The 22,625-nt window shown below is 41.0% G+C and overlaps 1 protein-coding gene and 1 long non-coding RNA gene across 2 annotated transcripts in view; one reads left to right on the forward strand and one right to left on the reverse strand.

Moving 5' to 3' along the window:
• RNF19A (ring finger protein 19A, RBR E3 ubiquitin protein ligase) overlaps nucleotides 1-14,922 on the reverse strand; it is a 58,153-nt gene extending 43,231 nt beyond the window's left edge. The window contains exons 1-2 of the mRNA XM_033067676.1: nucleotides 14,778-14,922; nucleotides 11,767-11,924 (exon numbers count right to left, since the gene is read on the reverse strand). The gene's annotated coding sequence lies outside the window, so the exon portion shown is untranslated. The remainder of the gene's footprint in view (nucleotides 1-11,766; nucleotides 11,925-14,777) is intronic.
• A 205-nt stretch (nucleotides 14,923-15,127) lies between these two features.
• LOC117008459 lies at nucleotides 15,128-22,030 on the forward strand. The gene is made up of 3 exons (XR_004420315.1): nucleotides 15,128-15,234; nucleotides 15,809-15,968; nucleotides 20,282-22,030. It is a non-coding gene; the product is annotated as an uncharacterized LOC117008459 (long non-coding RNA).
• The last annotated feature ends 595 nt before the right edge of the window (nucleotides 22,031-22,625 follow it).

The following is a 22,625-nucleotide window of genomic DNA, read 5'->3' on the forward strand; positions in this document are numbered from 1 at the left end:
AAATAATTCCCTCCTATTTCCATATTCCTTTCTCATTACATATAACATCTATATTAGTCCACATATTTTATCAAATTAATTGATTTTTTAAAAAAATCTAATATTGTAACACCAATTCAGTTATTCAAAAGAACTATTTTTAGTCCAAATCTTTTTTTTTTCCTCACTATTTTAAATGCCTCAGAAATATAATAATTGGCTATAGAATAGTCTGCAATTACTACTGGCAAGAAGGAGAATTTTGAAACTCTGATGCCTTGGATTTCAGATGTTCTACTAACTCAAAGTCTGCCTTTTAAAAAGAGTATTAGCATACAATTTTTGCTGAGAAACAAGGTAGTTAAAAGTGTTAAACCACACAGATAACCTTGTTATCTGAAGTTAAAATTTTATGGCCATATAAATGTGCATTAATATCACAGTTTTCCAACAAATGTGTTGGTTTTTATTTTTAATCTTTCCCAAAATACCAAATACATGATGGAAAGCAATATACCACATCACAATATAAGTGTACTAACTTACTCTAACTAATAAACAAGCTTGTGAAATAAAGCTTCCTTAAAGGAGAATAAAGTAACTTTTTTCCAATGAATCAAAGTACAATCTCATCTAGCTGTGACAGAGATTTCTTACGCCAAATAATTTCACAGTTTTGATACAAATATTTAGTATTATGCCCTAAATAAAGGTAAGGGGAAGTCAGCCTAATTACTGAGCCAGGGAGAACATTAGGTTTATAAAACATAGTCTGTGTATTTGTATGTAGTTCACACCTGATCTGGTCTGTCAACAAGAATAAAATATTTCACCAATCATAGATTTGATAAATGTTTCTCCAAAGCAACCAAGAAGCTGCTGTGAAATAGAGCTGAACTAGTAAAAATCTTGGAAATTATGCTATTTCCAAGAGACTGCTGAAAGCACTGCACCACCGAGTGCAATACAGAAGGAGCAAACTTTAATAAAAAAATTTGGTAACAGACCAAAGCAAACAAAAAGCATCATGTCTTTTAAAATGCTAACTGTACATTTATACAGACACAGCAAGAATATTAAACACATGGCATCCCAAGAGAATGTGGGGAAACAGTCCTCACAGGTCAGATCTGCAGAAGAAATGAACTGGCAGTAAAATCTAAACATGACAGAATTTCAGGAGCATTCAGTACTGTAGCTGTAGTAAGAAAAACTGAAACAAAAAGGCGTCCAATCATTTTGTGTATTTGTGTACATATATCAGCTTATTTGAAAATCAAGTATCTGCAGACATCTTAATTTAGCAACCTTTGCCAGTAAAAACTATTCTATTTTAATTCTATTCCTTAAGTAATCTCCTAGTAAGGTAAAACATGAGATAGGTGCTATCTAGTCTGTTTTTGGGATACTCTAGGCAAGGAGTCACTGAAGAAGAAAAGACACTGCCCTGCAGTACCATTACACAAAAAAGAAAAAAAAAAAATCTGCATTGCTTCTTTCAACCAGGGAGCTCATCTCCATAGAAAACTTTTCTTTTTACACAACTGTAATAAAGACATGCAAAATTAGAATAAGTCCTGGACATCTTTTCCAACATAAATTCACAGAATCACCTATGTTGCAAAAGACACCTGAAATCATTGAGTCCAAGCGTTAACCTAACACTACTAAGACCACCACTACACCATTCCCTAATATAATCTGAGGTGTTCAACAATTCAATAGTTCTTTAACTATGAAAGACTCAAGATGAAAATTCCTTCAGATTTATACATATGAATAAAAAATATAGGATGGTAAAGTATGTTTGGTTTGTATTTATTTAAGAAAGGAAAGTTGTTTCACTTTTGAAAGAAGTACTTTGAAGTCAGGAGCTTCACTGTTTACTTGAAACCGTTTATTTCCTCCTACAGTTCCAAAGAAAACCGTTACACAAATACATTAGAGGAAGCAGGTGTATAATTTCATTGAAAAGCTATTTAAACTTCTGAAAAACAAACTTTATGTCAAGCCCAGGAGATCTTTCAAGCATTTCCTTATGTTACCTGCTAGAACATGTAATTTAATATTTATCTTGCTACTTCACTAAAAGAAAGCAACCACAGGGTATTATTTCCCAGTACTAGCAAGCCATGCATGCTCTGTGGCCCCAAGCACAAAATAAAATTATCACAGTGACAAGAAAACACAAATGTCACTTCACGCTGTAAATACATGAAGAAAATCCTCAGCATCACCAAAATAAAAGTAGTAAAATACCTAGGGACATGACAGTTAAAACAAACAACACAAACCCTCCCTTTAAACTTGATTGCATCATTCCATGAGATACTACATCACTTGTTTTCAATGTGCCCTCAGTTCTAGTTCAAACATACTTCTTGTTTTATAAATCAGTTATCACTGAAGTTACAGTAACATCTGGACTAGTTTAAGACTAATTAAGCTAAATATAGCTTTAAGAAATGTATTTCAGCAGGAAAAAATACATTTACAAAATTATATTAATGTGCAGTTAGGCAACTTGCAGGTTTTTTGTATTTTAATATAATTGCTTCCAACAATGCACAAATGATTCCAAAATGCAACAATGCTCAGTGAGGACAGAGACATGGCAGATCTGCATGAATGTGGGTAGATAGAGAGATATGGATGCATTTTAAAATATCAAAATACTTAAATACTAAAGAGTACAACTTTTCCATTGTATAGAGAAAGAGGCTCTGATAGAGAGTAACTGTGTTCAGTAAGCTTCACTACGTATTTTCAGAATCCAACAGAAGCTGAACTAGCTTCAGAGGGTTAAATTAGTACAAGCAGGGGCCCATGCTATCTCTTGTTGCAGATTAACCCATCTTGAAGCATAAATTCAGAAAGGACCACCTCTCACTCCTCAGAGTGAGGTCAGGCATTTGGTTTAGACTGCCTGTAATAGAGGTTTAAGCTAAATCTTTGGAACCAAACAGAAGCAGAGACACTCACTGCATTATAGGAATAGCTGTAGGTTAGCAAATTCCAAGAGAAAGGTATTAATAAATAGAAGGTGGTAATAACATTTTAAATCACTGTGGCTTTTTGCTAAATTAACAATGTCCTTCTGCTAGCAGCCAAGTTTCCAAACTAGCCTGTACATTATTCTGTGGGACTAACTCCCCAAAGGCAATCATTTACCAGAACTCACTCTACAGATGCCGGATACCAGCAGCACACAAAAGAGTACAGCAGTCCTACAAAAAGCAGCAGCAAGCTCTTAAGGCAAGGATGGATATAGCACCTCATGGTTAAACAGCAGATGTTATGGGGGAGGAGAATGTAAGCACACAGTCAGATTAAGTCCAATTGGAAAAATATAACCATGCTATTGAAAACAGAAAATAAAGTAGTAAGTTAAATGCACTGACTCACCTCATTTTTACAGTTTAGCAAGTTGTTTACTTCAAAAGACAGTATTTTCTTGTTAAAATAAAGGCTAGTTATTATTGTGACTGCCTGACACTTCCCACTCTAATATCCTATTTTCCAAACTGCTTGGAATCTTCTCAAGCAAACTGGGCTGAAAGTTACACCCTAGAGTCTTCTTCAGAACTCTTATTTCAACCAAAGTACTTAAGACAATAACAAAAAAACACCACAGCTCAAAAAACCACAACAATCTAATTGAGAAAATTATCAAATTTTTAGCACCAGCACATTGTGAAGTTAGAATTTGAATTCTGGCCTGTGTAACTCGGATGTACATTTTATCACCCTTGCAATAATGTTAATATATCCATGCTTGCAAATTTTTGGGAATGTGAGAAAAAGATACCCAGTCTTCAGCAAAGAGCATATATTTTATCTGCTAATATCTCTACTAAACTTGATCCAACCTGGAACTGAATAGAATCTTCCTTTCACTTCCAGGTGAACAATATGCCTCAATCAAAGTACCAGAAAATCAGGGCAGGAAGAAGAAACCTCAACCAAATGTGGAGGGGCTGGGATTTCAACCTAAATCGTGTTGCAATTCTAACAACAGTCAAAGTGGTGGCTGCCAGAAAGGTGACTGAAACCTGCACTGAAACTGGATGGCTGAACAGCAACTCCATCAGAGCATGCTAAAGAGATAAATATAAGAAAAAAAGTGAGGATTGCAGAGTGAGGAAACCAAGAGGTTTGTTGTTTGTGGAAGTAATCTGTGAACTTTAGCACAAGTAATAAGAGATAATATATGAGAGACAGAATGGACTAGATGATTACCAACACTAGAGTAAAGCAAGCCAACAAAGGCAAGAAAGATTCTACACAGTTGACCAGGAAACTGAGAAAGTATCTCCAAGTCACAGGAGAAAAAAAGTAGAGACATCAGATTAAGTATTGAAAAGGATATGATTTGAGATCAGCTAAGGTATCATCCTAACAAAAAATCTTAACTGGCTAAATAGGAACAGGATTTGCATAAAACACGGTTAATGATGCAGAAAGTAACAGTTACACTGCCAGTGACAAAAAAAAAAAAGCAGCAAAAGCAGCTTGTACTGTCAAAGCAAGCCTTCCTCTACTGTCCATCCTCTGCAGTCCAAAGACAGACATAAAAACACTCCACACAAGCACAGGGATCATACTCTCTCAGGTCAATCCCTATAAAGCATGACACAGTATTATGAGATACTACTAGCTCAAACAGCAGCATTCTGCCTAGTGAGTAGCTTCCAAACCTCCTGATATGACTGCCATTATTATTTTTGATGGATAGAAAACAACACACAAACTACATTAGAAATAATTCTCTTCACTTGATGAAGTTGCATTTGGAAGTGATTGCTGAAGTACATTTTGACAGTTTCACTGCATGGGTTTTATCCCTTCCCCCAAATAATATCTTTGCCTGGTCAGGATTTCAATCTTACTCACTGTACCTCCCATATAAACAAATAAATAACTGCTGCATAATGCTACATTGAAAGCAGAAATTGATTTCTTCAGAAGTCATTGCAGAACACCAATATGTTAGATTAATATTGCTGAAATAGTCAAAACCATACCCATTCCACTGAAGTAGTATGGTTATTATCCCTATTAAGAGATACTATATTAGAACATGATTAATTTATTTACCACCTCAGATGCCTGACCTGAGATAACCTAAATGAAACTAAATTCTTGGGTATGTTACACAGTAAATATGTTCAAAGATACCGGCAGTATCAATAGCGTCCACACATCCCCACCCCCACCAAACACAGCCAAGATTCAGATGCCTGTTTCAGAGAAGATAGAAATCTTTTTCTTGCTCTATTTGCATTATATCTCTTAATCAATGGAAATAACTGCCCTGGAGACTAGTTGTATTTCTGTCCAAAGTATATGGACACCCCAGTAGAGAGAGTAACTGCATTCTGAATAATGCTTCTGGCAGCGGGGAAAAAAAAAACCAAAAAAACCCACAGCTATATAATTAAGAACAGGAACTTCATAAAGGTAGGCACAAATGATAATGTAGCTATGGTTGCTTCAACTTTAATTCTGGCCTTTAGTAACATTTGAGAATTTTACCTGAAACCTTAAAATTACTATTAATTGCATGCAGTGGCAGAATCGGTTTCACTTTTCACATGCACAATCCTTCATATTTTAAAGTCTGGGCAAACCAGTCACGCAATTGCTGCAGAGGCCAAACCTTGCCCTTTCTAGTATTTCTGGTGCACTCATTATCATGGTTTCTGAGAAACAGTTAAACTACCAGCATCCTAAAGCTAGTTTTCCTGTCTTTACAATAGACAAGAGTACATGCATTCTACACACAATGAAAACCTGAGCCATTCTTCACCTACAAAATGCACTGTTTTATTAGGTAAAGTCACTGCAAGTAGGTACTGACTTCACTAATACATACTCAAAGCCACACTCCAGTCAGCTGTTTTTATGACCTGACACTCGTGATAATGAAGTTAAATCTAATAAACCCCCTTTTCTGAAGGAAAATCAGATAACCAAAACAAGACTTCATCACCTAATACTCCAAAATCACCCATATCCAGGTACTAATCTACAGTAACACCATACAAAGCACTCTGTTTCAGGGATGAACTTTAAAGATGAATGGTTGTAACTTCAAAAGGACTATATTTTACAGAGAGCTTCACTACCCACACTGTGTTCTTACAGATAAAAGCATCAATCTACCCAAGGTTTCCCATGAAGTGTGGCATTTCTGTTCGCTGTATTGCCCACTGGAAGCTCCTCCCTTTCAGGATTCTAATTTATTCTCTCACTGAATAATTTTTAGCACAATAAAACTATTCGTCTGTATTTTTAGAGGTGCATTTTCACCATTTCATGAGAAACACCAACCCTATCAAATATACTTTATTACCAATTTTTTGTTGTTTTTATTTTTATTCACCAGAGAGAACCAAAATCAAACTAACAGATAGTTTAAGAGAATTCATCCCACAAATGCAGCATATTGGCCTTACATTAATTGTGCATATGCAATTTTCCATAAAGTAGCTTTATAAAGCATACAGTGCAGATCCCCACAGCTTGTGAAAGATAATTTAGGTTGAAACTGTGATTTACAAATTATTTGTTACCCTTAAAACAGAAAGGTAATATTGTATGACCTTACAGATAAGAAAAAGGATATGACTGTACAGCCCTAATAAAAAACCAGCAATATTTCACACCTCAGAAACAAAACAGAAAAAAGGAACAATGAAAACAAAACCATGTTACGGTCTTTGCCTTTTATCCAATCAACAGTTCTTGGTCTAGATCCAGCCAAGATATTATGCTGATTAGGAGAGGGTGTAGGAGGTAGGAAGAAACCGTTTTCACTGCATACTGTTTTAAAGAAAAAGCTGTAGCATTGCTGGGCAGGACTAAACAGGACACTTCTATTTCTTAACCCATTCCTCAGCAAAAACACCTCCTGCAAAGCTTAAACTTATCTCTTGCTGTTGAATTAATCTGGCACATCATATACCTTATCTACTAACTAAATTAAACACTGAAAGCAGGGAAGTTTGTTCTTCCTTTCCCAGACATGCAGGCAGCATGTAATCCTAATAATCTAAATTCTTGCAAAGCAGGATATTTCTCTTTGTTTATCCTTGCTCTCTTTTCATGAGTTAGTTAATCCATTACCTAATGTATCTTGGAATCATCTTTAATTGTTAATAATGGAAAGACTCAGGACTCCTGTGCTGAGTTTACAGGCTCTCTTCTATTCTTGCCCTGGCTGAATTTCTGCCTGGTATCAGGTCACAGAAGGCAAAGTCTACTTTTCTGCAGCTTTGCACAATCACCACAGACAAAATCCAAACAAAGCACACTGGAATATAAAGGGAGGAAACTGCAATAGCAAATAGGAACAGGAAGGTGAAGAAAGAGAGCAGATTTAAAAAACCCCAAAGTAGTCACATAGAAACTTCAGGAAGAAAATACTTTTGGTCATTAGGTACTAAAACCTCTCAATCAAAATGCAGATGGGTTAAAACCGTGGCGATGTGAAATGAAGAGCAGTGTGCACAATAGTTTTTTAGGTTTCTCCTCTATGTTGTCCCACAGATAAAACTTACACAGCCCGTAAAATCTTATACTTCAGTAAAGCAACAGCCTGGCTTCACAGACTATAAGCACTATCATTCCCTTTGCTTAAAAAGGAGCTAGAAGTTTGATACCTCCATCTCTGACCCTGAGTAAAAGGGCTCCTGATCTCCCAAGACATTTTTAGCAGTATCATATAAAGGAAAGTTTAATTTCTTCTTTTGAAAAAAGCCAAGTCAACCAAAAAGTACAGTAATTTCACAACCATAAGGTGCACCGGACTATAAGGCGCACCCCCCAGGGAGTCAGTAAATTTTGCAGCTTTGTAGATCAAATAAGGCGCACCGGACTATAAGGCACACGTTTTTTTTGCAGCGAGGATCTGCCCCCAGCTCCCCCTGCGCGGTTGCTGGCCGAGGCCCCGCCTCAACCCGGCAGCCATGGGTCCCTGGACCCGCCTGTACCCGTGCAGCGTCCCTGGGGCCCGGCTATGTCCGCTGCCACTCCATGCAGCGCCCTGGGGCTGGGCTATGTCTGCCGCTGCTCCGTGGAGCGTGTCCAGGGCCGGGTTATGTCCGCCACTGCTCCAGGAGTTCCCTGGAGCTCCGGGTGACCTGATGCTGGCAGGCTCGCCCCGCGCCGCCGCTGCCCTGATGCCGGTGGGCCCACCCTGTGCGGGGGCCGCCCCAATGCCGGCGGCTTTGCCCCCCCCGCCCCGGGCTGCGCCGCCACCCTTTCCCTCCCACGCGCGGCCGCTGCCCCGATGCCGCCGGGCTCGCCCCGGCCCGGCGCTGGCCTGATGCCGCCGCCGGGTGGGCTCTGCTTGGCTGGGGACTGTTGTGGGTTTGCACTTCCGGGGTGGCAAATGTCGCAACTCTGTACATCAGATAAGGCGCACTGGACTATAAGGCGCACTTCCGGGTTCCGGGGAAAATTTTAGTCAAAAGGGTGCGCCTTATAGTCATGAAATTACTGTAAGTATGAGACGCAGCTTCACAGGTAAAATGGAAGTGCAAAGTCACCTACTTGTCTCAGTAAACTGAAGCAAGGTCTTCAACTCAGGGGAAAAAAAGGTAATGTAAAAGGTTCTATTCTGTTTATATTTGACTTAATAGTATAGTAGAACACAAAATCAGAGCACCTCCATCAGGACACACAGGGGAGAACACTTTGATTAAAGTTATTTTTCCAGTACACAATCTAAAAATAAAGTAACCTTGAACATGCTCTACCTTCTACATTTCTTTGCATTGATCAATGTATTAGATCGCCTGTTACGGAAACATGAAAGGCAGACTCAGACCAAGATACTTCCCAATGGCTGATCAGAAGAAAATATTTCTTATCAGGCTTCATCTTTGCCAGTAGGATGATGTTACTACAATCACTATTTATTCCCATCCAAATGTTCTTCCACTATCAGAAGACTGAGGGACACCTGGAAGTTCCCTACATAATGCATTTTGATATGAAGGAGAAAAGCCAAACAATATGTTGCAATAACACTGCCTGTCAGCATCATCACTTATTATATACAGTTCCTGTATAGATGTTAATTAATACTCACTAAAACATTTACTGGGAAAGTCCTATTAGATCTTGAAACAAGGAAGAGCTGCAACACTGAATATGGACTTGGCATATGGCCCCAATTTTCAGGTCATAAAAAGCCTAAAGCACTCCTCAGCTATCTAATTTAGACAAAATAAAAGCCTTCTATTTCCTAAAAGAAAGTATAAATGTTTCTTCCTGAGATTGTGTTCTGAATGATGATACTGCAGAAGATCTGCCAAAACATCCCTCCCTTTGTCCAGTTTCACAGAAATACACAGTTAGTTCTGAGCACCATGTACTTTTAGCAAAGGAAAAGCATAAATGACGCATTTGGGCATGGCAACACCTATAGTCTTTTCCTCCAGAATGCAACTGTTACAGTGCTAAGAAAGACTCTAATTTGTCTAAAAGCATTTAACATGGTTATTTTTTTCAAATACTTAAAAATAAAAACAAGGCACAGCAGCACTAGTGATGTGGCACCATCATATCCAGAACACTAGCCAGGCAGCACAGCTCAAGTCCCATGCCTCAATTAAAATCTTCAGCCCCACCTGAACTTCTATGTTCAGAAGATCCCCAGAGGTGCAAGATCACTTTGCACTCCCTAAATAACATTTCTTGAAAATACATGCAAGGTAAAAAAAGGGAAAAATCTGATTATTAACCAAGAAACTTAAAAGTGGTGATTTTGTTTATTAAGGATAGGCAGCATCAGTGAAACACAATGAGAACAAAACAACATGATTCTTATTGCATACAATTTCCCCAGAGTTACTCCTTTTGCTGAAGCAGTTCTTCATCCACTAAATGGAACAACAGAAGGGGACAGCCAGGGGCTCCAATTTAGAGTAAGCTCTAATCTGCCTTATGGGAGCAACTAAAGGACCTATGGAAAAATGTTTGTTTAACAGTAATTTGTCTCAACTATAAATGGAAGCAGAACAGAACTGACATAGTCTCACAATGACAGTTTGTGCTGAACAATAACAGGATACTTGCATTAACAGAGTTGTGCTCTACTTAGGAAGAAAAAACAAGTGACTATGCCCAACTCAATTGGTACAAACATTTATTTCTGCAAGATGCCCTTTAAATGTATTGCTGAAGACATCATTAGGGAATATGCTGGCCTCTAAAGAGAGGAAGTTTTAATGCCTGAGGAAACACCTGTATATATGAAACTTTAAGCTCATTTCATTAAGTCATTTTGCTAAGTTGCTTTAGGTTAAAGTAACTCTTCTATCAGCTTTCCAAAATTGTGTAGTAGAGATGCAAAGAGAATCTTTGGAAACACACCCTTCAAAATAAAAAGGCAACAACTATTCTCATCTTGTAAATGGTAACTATTGTGTTTGGCTACACATCCAACAGGAGGCTACCAGTTGCCCAGCAGGTGACTGACTTCAATCCACAGTTTAAGAGTGGAAAAGCCTACAGTAATCTTTCCATTAAAAAAAAAAAAAACCCAAACAAACAAAAAACCCAAAAAACAAAACAAACAAAAAAACCACAAAAAACCCAAAAATACCAAAAAGCCAAAACCTACCAAAAACAACACCTAAAATGAAAGTACTCCTATTTTTATTTGTTCCATGGATAAGCCCCAAGGTGTGGTCAATTCTTCTAAGAAGCATGCTACAACATTAATGAAGGTAAGGCAAAACAAATACTCAAAGCCTTTCTCACTTGCCTTAATGATGGAAGACCTAAGGGTGGTGTCACAAATGCTATCTCACCTGTAGGACTTTTGTTCCTTCTACAAATTCTACTTTGAAGAACTCAAAGACCATTCTAAAGCTAGCACAAGACATGCTCACAACAGGAAGAAAACTTCTTGTAGAGCCCTGTAATACTCTAGTCCCACGCAACATTTACGGCTCTTTCTAGATACCCATTGCTTTGATTTGGTTCCTTGAGTCAGTACTTGCAGTAAGAGGAAGAAAAACAGAAAAAACAAGCAACTCATGCCAGAGAAGGACCAGTAAACAAAACCAAGGTAAAACACAGTTATGAAGTGCTTGAGAAGTGCCAGAAATGTACATGAAGCAATCAAGACCACTGAAGAAAAGACTAAGCCACCTTGTTACTCAGATGAGTGAAACCTCCGCCACAAAGTCTCTTTCCATCAACTAAAAATTAAAAAAATCTGCAATGAGGTGATTATTAGTTTACAGGAAGTTTGGAAGAAACCTGTCAATCCATAAATAACAGCAATAAACTAAATACCTATTTATTATTACAATGCACCAAGAAATAAAATAAAATTTTAAAAGTGCCTGAAGAAATCTGCTGAAGTAATCCCTCAAGTGAATACTTAAGGGAGAAGAGTGTTATTCTACTTTGAATTCTACCTGTAAGTTTCTTTTTGGGTTAAAGTAGAGCACAACAGGATCTAAAGTGTAATCTGCACACAAAGGTATACATTTTTCCTTAAAGATTATTTCATTGATAATTTAAAATACAAACTATTTGAAATGAACTAAAATGAGAATAAAACAAGAATAAAACTGCCACTTCAGAGACTCGGAAATACAAAATATTTTTCCTCTTGTGAAAAATAGGAGCATTTAAAAAAAAAACCCTAAACAACTGTTTTAAGAGGTACTGATACAGCTTCTTCCATATTCATCCTGCTGGAGAAAAACTAATAAATTGCAACACTAATAAAAACAATCAGTTCTCTAAGACTCAACTTTTTACCTTTTTGGTAGAAGTCTCTCTCCAGGTGCCATTAATTCATATGCTTTCAACAGTAAGATCTAACACCAGTCCCAGTGTCTTGAAGCTGTATTAGGGACACCGACTCATTCAGCTACACATCTTCCATCAGTTAACACAGAAGGCACAATGGAAACAGGCTAAGAAACAGAAGACAAAAATCTGAAATCAACATCTTTATGGATGAGCCTGTATTAAAATTAATACTTTATTATTATTTATTATTAATTCAAAGAGTTTTCACTGACCCTCAGAAAGATCAGACTGACTCACATCTCAGCTACGAACCAGAAATCACACTAAAGAGTAGAACCCAAAATATGTATCCATCAACTCACTTAATTCAGGTATTAAAATTCATTTTGCTAGGCCAGTACATGATGTTTACGTACAATTCAGAAAACAAATCACAAAGCTAACATGGATGTCCACCCATGGGCCAGAGCAAACTGACCCCAGAATGGAGACCACAGGTTTGGCTAAAGTCCATCAGGGGACAGTGGTCCACAACACTAAAGTTGTGCATCAGAGCTCAAAGATCTTTCCTAGTGCTTCCAAACCAGGATTCCAAAGTTCTGTGAAAAGATTTAGGCATGCTGTATTTCCATCCTGGAAGGAAGGGGGATGGTGTGTGCATTGGATCTTTGTAAGGAATACTTTAATAAGACTAAGCACGGACCAAAGAGGCCCAGTAAACCGGGGGAAAACCCTACATACTGCACATAGTTAGGAAGAATCGTCTACTCACAAATGCAATCTGAAGTTGTTCTCGTGGGGAATAGTAGCTAAATGCTGTTCATTAAGAATATGGGGGGAGAGGCATATACCATATATTTTCCACCACAAAAGACTCTACCTAACTGCCAAAAATATTCAAAGGCTTGTGTTCTTTCACAGGTTGATAATATTTACATAAAACAAGTTTTCCTAAAGCATTTATTAATGTTAACTGGGAATCCCACAGCTAAGGGAGTTTTAATGATTCTAATGGAGAGATCAGAATTTGTACACACCATGAAGGTAAATAAGCACATCTGTCAAGCATCTTTTTTCCTCCTGAGCCTCAGCTAGTATACAATTAATCAAAATCTGATGATTGCTCTGCATAAGGAATGTATCATTTGTCTTACAGATTCACACTTAAACATTTCAACTCCTTCTTTTAAAAATGATCTGATGCCCACAAACTCAAAAACAGCTCACAACAAATACAACATCTTGAATTCAACATTTAATAAATGCTGAATTGTATAAAACACAGTTGAAACTGGAATCCTTGAAGAAATAAGCACACAGAAGTGTTACACATATGCAAGCCTTCTACTGAATTTGTTTTTAAGATCAGCATTATTATCATTGTGCAAAAGTGAAACTTCCATTTTCTGGACAAACAGGCTGAGTTCACATGCAATGAAAAATAAAAAAGTGCTTTCTCAGCTTTCTGAAAGCTTGAAGTACAAGCATTTAAATGTTTACAGTTAAATAAGTACCAGATTTTGTACACTGCTAAGTAATGTTACACAGCCATCATTTCTAAGCATTCACGTGAATTCTGCTAGGTGGGCAACTCAGAATTTTACTTCAGTCTGACCTGGATATTAAACCAGAAAATTTCTTTTCCAATGAATTTAATAAGAAACATTTAATTGGATACTGAAATATGGTTCTTTGACTGACAACACTGAACTGAGGGGGAAAACTAAATTTTAAGATAAATTTATGTTTAGTTTTGTCTCCAGAATGAAACTCTGCAAGACGTGTTTCCCCAAACTGCGCTTAATAAAATAACGCTGTCCTTGATGACAGTTGAGATACAGCACTAATCAGTACCAATGCCAACTAAAGTATTTTAACAGAAATAAGATTTGTCGTGCTCCTCATGGAGAAACACAGGCACATATCCAATAAGCAACCACAAGGGCATGAAGGCTTCAAATTTTTATTTCTCTGCTCAGCACTAACAGCATTCTACTACTGTCCCTCTGGCATATCCCCATAACTCCATTCCACCACCAATCCCTCTGGCAAAGCCCCATTTCTTTCTGTCAAGAGGCAGTACTGGAGCAGAAGGAGAAGGGCAGAAGGACGCCTTCCCTTTGCCAGCCATCACCTCTTCAGCACCTTTTACATGCACGCTGGCTTCCACACAGTTTGTTAACAATTCTTTCCTATCTTTCGGACGTAGCTGCAGTGTGCGTATAGCAAACTGCCAGGTGGAAAACTCCCAGCTTTGCAGGAGGACCTGTGCAAGGAAAACACTGGGCTATTCCCACTGCCTTTCCCCCACCGCCTTCACAGCCGAGATGCAGTATCCCTGCAAACTCCTCCATTCCTCCGACCCACCGGATCCAGGGTGGGCAACAGACCACAGAGTGGTCAACGAGAAACTCGGGGGGAGGGTGCGAACGGTGCCTCCGGGGTGCGCTGGAGGCCCGGGAGCTGCTCGCGCTGCTCTCCCTGAGCCAGGTGTCCCGGTGCCCCGCAAGTTCAAGGGCCGGAGCTCCCAGGCCCCCGGCCCGATGCCGCTGCCGGGCGGCGGGAGCGCGGCGCCGGCCGAGGGGCCCCGCGGCCCACCCAGGCTGGCGGAGGACGGCAGCTCCTCCCCGCACACACCGCGTCCGCCGCGCCGGGGCCGAGCGGGACCCACCCGGAGCTCCCCGAGCCCTGGGGGCCGGCCGTGCCCCCCTCCTCCGCCACGGGCCGCTCGCTCCGCCCGGGGGGGAGACAATAGGCACGATGACTTCACCCTCCAGCAATGTGAGGAACAGCGGCGGACGCCGCCGACTTCCCCACGGCCCCCAGGACGCTCCCGGGCCCTCTCCCCCCAGGCTCGGGCTCCCGCCCAGAGGCGGCTCCGGCTCGGAGGTTCCGCTCCACCCCTCACCCGCCGCCACGCTCAGGGCGGCGGCCGCCGGCGGAGGCCCGAGCCGGGGGACGCCGCCACCGCCGGGCCCCTCAGCGCCCCCGCCCCGCCGCGGACCCACCCCCGGTACCTGTGAGTCGGCGGGAGGAAGCGGCGCTGCTCCGCTCGCCCAGCCCGGCGCCGCGCAGGAAGAGCCTCCGTGCGTGTGTGTGTCTAGTGTGTGTGGATATGTGTGTGTGTGTGTGAGTGAGGAACGGAGGGGGCGGCACCGCCCGGCCGGGGCGGGCGGGGCGACGCGGGGCCGGGGCCGGGGCCGGGGCTGCCCGGCAGGGAGGCGGCGCCCGGGCCGGCGGTTTCCGCGACGCGCTGAGCTCAACGCGCACGGCGGTGCCGCCCCTCGCCCGCCCCCGGCAGGGCGGCCCCGGCGGGCGGGAGCGCTGCGGACCCTCCGTGGGGCCGGGGGCGCCTCCCGCCGTCCCCGCTCGCTTCGGCCCCGGCGCGGTGCTCGGAGCCGGCGGGGTGGGTGCGGTGTCTCTGCCCCGTGACGGGTGACGCCGCAGCGCTGCCAACTGCAGCAGCAGCACAAGGTACAACGTTATATGCGTGTACAATTCCGTGGGCTTCACACCCGCGGAAATGGAAAAGTGCGAGGCGAAGAATGAATTATCGGGACGTTTCAATAGAGTCGTGCTGCTGTGCGCTGATTCACTTACTAAAATGACAAAACGCTGTTTCTGTGCTGCAAGATACAGATTTACCTTCTTTTCGCCCCCCCTTGCCATTTGAAACAGAAGCCGCCTCAGAATTTGCCCACAGGCCCCCACTTTTCCTTCGTGGCACGGCCCTGTTCTGCATTTAGCTGCGGTCAGCCCCGGCGTCCAGCAGCCCCAGCCCTGCGCTGCCCGCGGCCGGCCTGGATCGCTCACCCGTCCCTGATTTCGGGCTCTGTCTCCTTTCACCACCGACCTTCAAGCCCTCTTGTACGGGATTTCCTCCCTCTGCAGCCCTATGGTAGCTGCCCCCTCTCCCACAGCCTGCTTGCTGCTCCTGACCTCCACTTCTGGCCCAATTCCGAATCTCCTCTAGCACGTTTCAGAATTCTCTGCCTACATTATGAATACACAGCGTTTAAATCGTGTGCTTTTTTTTTTTTTTCCCTAGGTAATCATTCCTACTGTCTCATATTGTCTCAGAATTCTGTGGAACTGGAGCTAATACTGTGCTTGTGACTAGTGGTTCTTCCATTAAACTGGTATGAAACCTGAAAAGTTACTCTGGAAAAAGTTATTAATCACGCAGCCTGCATTTAGCATGCACAAAGGTAATAAAACGAATAAAATACCATGCTTTTCCTGTGGGATTTGCAATGTACCATCAGTTAAAGGCTTGCACGTATACTTACCTTTATTTATGTGCATAGTTCCATTTAAGTCAATAGGACTACTTCCAGTACATCAAATTAAAAGTAAACACAAGTCATTCCATGGTGAGATACTTAATCTGAAATGACAGAATAGACAATTACAACAAACAGGGAGGGGAAGTGGAAAGTCAGGGTAACACCAATGAGATTATACTGGAATTTTGGCATGTTGTGTACCAATCACGGCAGTTCCCTCTTTGCTTGTAAAAGCCAGTGGCTAGGTGAGTTGTTCAGGCTCCAGTACTGCAAACATGTACATGTCACTTAGGGCGTGTAAGTGGTGCCATTGTGTTCAGCTGGATAAGATATGCAGAAGTTTATTACATCTAACGACTTGCAGAGTAAAATCTTGGACACTTTGTTATCTATGGGATTTGATACAGAAAAAGGGAATTAGAGAATGGGAATTAGATCATAAAATGAGAAAAAGACAAGAAGGGAGGTGGATGAGGGAAAGAAAATGAAGAGAGAAACAAAAAGATTAGCATATAGAATAGCATGGTAGGATAGTGAACAAATTTTGGAATAGCAACAGCAAACCATTTTACCAGCTCAAATGTGCAGCTACCAATAAAACAAAAAGCAGCCGGCAAAGCAGTACAGTAATGTATTACCTTCTAAATGTCCAGAGGGATTCAGCAAGTCAGTACAAATGTTCTGAAATCTCTTGGCTAATGTTGGGAAATAGGAGGGGAACAGAGCCCAGGTGTTTTAAAATTCTGCACTGGGACATTGAGCAGTCACTGTGGTGGTGAGATGGTTTCTCCTTGAAGCTGATGAGGGACAAAGCAAACCTCCAGCCAGCCACCTTCCTGAGAGCTTGGCAGTAGAGAGCCTGCAGCCAAGTAGGTGCCTTTCATCAGAAGTATTCTAAATAGTCAATTAACAAAATGCATTAAGCATAGGGAAGAAAGAAACTCTTTTCAGCACAAGCTGTACACCAAAACTGGCAGTTGTTTATTTTGGTATGTAAGGAAGATACTTTTGTTTGCTTGCTTGCTAGCTTATTATTATAGAACAGGATGACAAAGAGGTATTAAGGAAAAGTAAGTAAGGCTGCTCAAACTCTTGAGCACAGAGGAAATACCTTATGTGCACTGCATTTGGTGAGGCATACAAGATTTAAGAATCCAAACTAGCCTGTCTTTCCAAAACACTTTCTGAAGAATATCTAGGATTTAACCTTTGTGGGTATTTAATTCAGTTGCTGGCAGAAAAGTACAAAGTATTATATCACAATATATCAAAAATACTGCCCTCCGAGCAAAGCATTTGGTGTGTTCTAAGGAGGCGTAAGCACACACAACATGCTGTCAAACATGGAAAGGCAAAAACTGAATCAACATGAAGAGAGGTGAGCAGAGAGGGCTGAGGAAGGAAAGTGCTTATTTTTTTGGTGGCAAGGAATAGAGAAAAGGGTATGAGATAGACAACCTCATCTCAATTTTCTATATCCTTCTCATAATCTTTGCTTATCTGGACTGCTGGCCTCAGTGTAATTTCAATATTTACATATGAAACACTGCTTGCTCATATGGTAGTGTAAAATCAGCACCTTGGGCCAGAATTTTGTGTGTTGGTGGTCTTTTCTTTAAACTCATATTGGAAGAGTATCAAATATGATGGGTAAATGTTTCCATGTCTCTGATCCCACATCTGAGTCTCCCTTTGAAATCTTTTATCTGAATATTCAACCATCATCTTCAACATAAATTTGGCAAAGTCAAACTCTAGTTTTATATAGGTAATTTCATGTTTCCTGCAGGCTCTGTCATCATCTGGTCTCCAGCCCATCATTTTTGGGAAAAACCTGTCCTCAACCCTTCCCCTTTTGACACACACATTTGTGTCCTTGATCTTTCTTTCATCTTGTTCTGAAGAACACCCTTTGTTGGAAAATTTACCACTCTCCTATGTTTTCCAGCTCAACTGTCTTGCCAATTTATTTTTTTTCCCAGAGACTTTATTTTTAGCACCCCTGATTTTACTGATCTGTCTTACAGTGTTGCCCCACAGATGGCTGCATTTGCACGAAAAGCATTGCAGAAGATTGATGTGGCAGCAGGAACAAGTGGCATAGGGAAGGAAGAGAACTGTCTAGATCAATTTTGCCACTGGAAAAAATGTAGTATGGAAATGCATTCTGACTTGCAACTAAAGAAGAAAGGATAAAAGCCTTTGATAAATTAAAATATCTGCAGTACACATGGATAGCAAAACAGAAATCAGGCATGCAAAAATAAGAAATATTAATAAATACCACTATATAACTGATAAATATTATATAAATACATCTGAGACAAATTGCACAGGAGTAAGTGTTGAATAGCATCACGTTTTTGTTTGCCCATTGTGAAAGATTATTTGCCATGCACTGATTGTCATAAATAGTATTGAGTGCTGTAGATTTAAAAAAAAAAATTAATACCTGTGTACCATGATGACAAGGCTAGGATAAATGGATTAGTGACAAATAGAGCTATCTAATATAGATGCAATCTCACTGATCCAAGTTACAAAGTGGCAAGATACCAGTAAATAATGTGCAAGCTGAGAACCTTCCAAAATTTTTGGCATGTCATAAAACATTAAAGATGAGGGCTTCCATAGCCATTTCAGACATCTCAGATATCTTAGAATTACATCATCTGATCTAATCAGTTTCTGTAGTAGTCAATAAAGAAAAAGTGAAAGTAGAAAATTTATAACGTTACAATTTATATAGAACTGCACTCCCTAGAACATCGCAAGAAAGAAAATCTGTGTAAGTAAATAAAATTGATTAAGGTTTATTTCCAGCCACTATGACAGAGAATAAAAATAGGTTAAGAAAGCTAAGTGCTGGAATCCAAAAAGTGCTACTAAACACAGATAAGATGTCATTCAATTTGCAAGACTTCTGTATGAGCTTAAAATTTCTCAAATGCCTAAACTCTGCTCCTAGATGTAGTATTTAAGCTCTGGAGGTAAGGACTTGCAGGATGCAAAAGTGATACCAGTGTGTTTTCTTGGAGTTAGCTATTTAAAGACCAGTGTGCTATCACTGTCAATATCCTCAGGGAACTTCTATTTGTTAGAAAAATAAATGAAAGTCAAGTAAGAGTTATACTGCAAAAAAGCAGCAGACGGTAATTTATGTTGCACAACACTATTTCCATTCTAGTCTCCTGAGCTTTCCTCCTCTTTTAGTCAGAACAGCCTGAAATTTCTGTTTTTCTGGGTTCAGAAGTTACGTGCTTATTCTCTGCCCAAAGGTGAAATTGTTTCTGGAAAGCTTGAGCAAGAATGTTTTTGCTGGTTTAAGTGTGAGAGCAGTGGGATAAGGGGGGAAATGTTGCATAAAGGTAAAAGTGCTTTAGGGTTTTCTAAATAACTTTTTCATCACAATGAAGAGATGTGAAGAGATGAAAATTGTGGTAGAAACAACCCTGCTCAGGGAAGACCTATACTTTTTTTAAAATTGGTCTCAAATGGGTCCTTCAAGCAGCATATACACTCTGTCTTTGTCGGAGCCAGGGAGCATTTACACTTGATCTTCCCTGAGAGGAAGGGCAAGTGTCTGCTCAGATTTAGCTGTCCTTTGAGTCACAAACAGCTCCTCCATATTTTCATGGTGACACACTGACTGTACCCCAAAGTGGATTGGTGGATGAAAAGGACAGAGGTGGTGAGGAGTGGGTTGCCTTTAGCCCCTGCTTAGAGAACAGGTTTTCTCATACAATAGCTGTGAGAGCCAGCAGCAAGCAGCATTTGGATGCAGGACCTCTGTGCAGAGAGCTTTTCAGAAGTGTGTCATCCCTCCTGGCCTCACCAGGGCAGATGAGCCATAGGAGAGAGTCACTTGCTCTAGGTGGGGAGCTGCAAACACAGCTCTGCCGATTGCCTGGCAATTCCCACTTACAGTGAAACATTCTGTAGCCCCAGCCACTGCCAAGGGCAGAGGACATGAGCAGAGCACTCTGATGCAGCCTGGTTCTCCGCAGCAGCAGCAGCAGCTGAATCCTACAACTACAGTGCTCTCCTCTATGCACTGAGGCTGGCACTGGGATGGCCATTTCACCATGAGTATCGTGACCATGCCTTCCTGCCTGCCAGCATCACTGGCAAGTTTGCTGTTTACTGTGACTGCTCTCAGCATGACCCTCATAAAGCAGCAGTTCTGGCCTTTACCTCTTGCCCAGAAGTCTCTTCTGTTCTCTCTGTTTCCTCAGGCTAGCCAGAACCAGGCCTTCCAGAAGTATGGAACTCTTGCTTCCTTGCGTGAAGCTGACCCCAGACACAAGTTGATAACAGCAATTTTCTGCGGCCAGGAGCACCCAGTTCCAATACTCTCTACAACAATTTCCAAGACTTCAAGCCTCTTTTGCGTCACACAGAGAGGGCAGCGACTGCAGTGCTGTGAGTTTACCTGGGAATGGTACATAATTAAATCTTAGACAGAGAGCTCTAAATACTAAATGTTTTTGATTCATGGTAGGCAGCACGCCAGGACATGCCTAGATTGACCATGATGCAATGTGACCAGAAGAGAGCTGCTGGTCTCAAATGTCTTTTCCTCATGCAAGAGAAGACCTGAAGCGTCCAAAGAAGAGTCCATGTGCCCAAGGGTTTTTTCCAAAAATTTCTTGAACTCTGTCAGGCTTGGTGCTGTGGCCATTTCCCTGGGGAGCCTGTTCCAGTGCCCAACTAGCCTCAGGGTGAAGAACCTTTTTCTGATATCCAACCTAAACCTCCCCTGACATAGCTTCATGCCATTTCCTTGAGTCTTGGTACTGGGACCACAGAGAAGAGATCACTGTCTGCCCCTCCCTTCCCCTCATGAGGAAGTTGAAACTGCAATGGGGTCTCCCCTTAGTGTCCTCCAGCTTGAACAGAACAAGTGACCTCAGCTGCTCCTCATATGGTTTCTCCTCAAGGCCCTACATGGGGCTCTTTATGTGCATCTTCATTGATGTCAAAGTGAGGAAAATGCTGTGATGTGTTTTCTTTTCCCTGCTGTCCAACAAGGTCCCCAGGGGCTGTTACTCCATCCAGCTTCATCTCTCCCATACTACAAGTGGAGTGCTACAGCTTTTGTATGGTGTGCCTACTGTGCCTCTCCTCAAAAAGAAAAATATAATTTATTTAAAATATACATAACATATGTTTGAGGCCATACTTGTTAATTTGTGGAACCAGAATGCCTTTTTTTATTTTCATTCTTGAATTTGCCTACTGTGAAGTGCTCTGTGTTGTTACAGCAGTTGTGCTGACATTGAGTTGGTCAAGATCTTGTGATACTAGTCTTTCCACTACTGCAAAGATTTTTTTTTTTCTTCACTTCTCTAGGGAATACTGAGGTTATGAGATTCTGTACAGAATTATTTTCTGCAACAGTAACTGGCAACACACATCTCTGCTTATGTGGAGGTCTCTCTGCAATGCCCAGGCTGTGTGTTTTAGGCTTTAGGTCATCCCAGTTCACCACTTACTTCTCTGTCAGGTCTGGGCCATGAAATACAGAAGCTGAAGTTATTGGTGACCAGTCACCCAGATACTTAGCTGACATATCCAAAAGGTTGGATAAGTTTATGATCGATAAGAAATCCATGTAACTACAGAGCTGAAGAAGGCAACAAGCAAATGATGCAATGCACTAACCACTGACCAAGGAAAACTATGCACTTCCACACATATACTCAGTCTTCACAGGAGAGTGGTTCCTCTGTAGCCTCTGGAATTGCCTGCTACTGGAGACAGGGCTCAGTGGAGTAATTACTTTAGTCATGACGACAGATACTCCAATGACATCAGTGGAAATCCTTTTCATGGTGCTGAATTACAGTTTGACAGCAGCAATCTCATGACACACTCCTTCTGATTCTGCACCTGCGTCGTGACAACTGTATTGCTTGGTTACATGAAAACAATATCACTGCCTAAGGGGAAGACAAAATGACAATAAATTTATTTTTATGAGATCTTTGGTTTCTTTGCCATCTCCTGTTTGCTTTCTGTATTATTTTGATTTTCCTTTTTGCAGGATTCTACATTTATTGGGACAATCTTTTCACTGAGTGTAATTTTCCAATTGCTCTGATGCAATCACTTTCCCGTTTATAATTTCTTTCTGTGTGCTACTAGAATTTAGAAACTAGTGTCACCATTTAGATTTTTCTAGGTTGCAATTGACAGAAGCAAAACACCTCCCCATCCCAAAAGTGAGTTTCATGTAGTTATCAAAGGTTTGGAGGGATGCTGCTTATTTAAGTTTAGTGGACAAGAAAGGACAAAGATATCTCACAAACTGAGTGCATATCATCTGTTATGTGTGAAGACTAATTTTTAAAAGTTTTTTTTATTAACCATGGTAAGACAAACTTGGCACCTGACCACCTGCAATTAGGACATGAAGGATGTACCATAGTGTTCTGAAGTGTGGAGATCCTTAAACAGTTTACAATCTGACACTGAAGACGTAGGTTAGTGTAAACATTTTATGCAGGTCATTTTTGTGTGACATACTGTAGCCTCATGTGAGCTGGTCTCTGAAGAAGCTGTATGAATCACCTTCTG

Source organism: Catharus ustulatus, chromosome 1, assembly GCF_009819885.2.
Source record: "Catharus ustulatus isolate bCatUst1 chromosome 1, bCatUst1.pri.v2, whole genome shotgun sequence".
Taxonomy (NCBI): domain Eukaryota; kingdom Metazoa; phylum Chordata; class Aves; order Passeriformes; family Turdidae; genus Catharus; species Catharus ustulatus.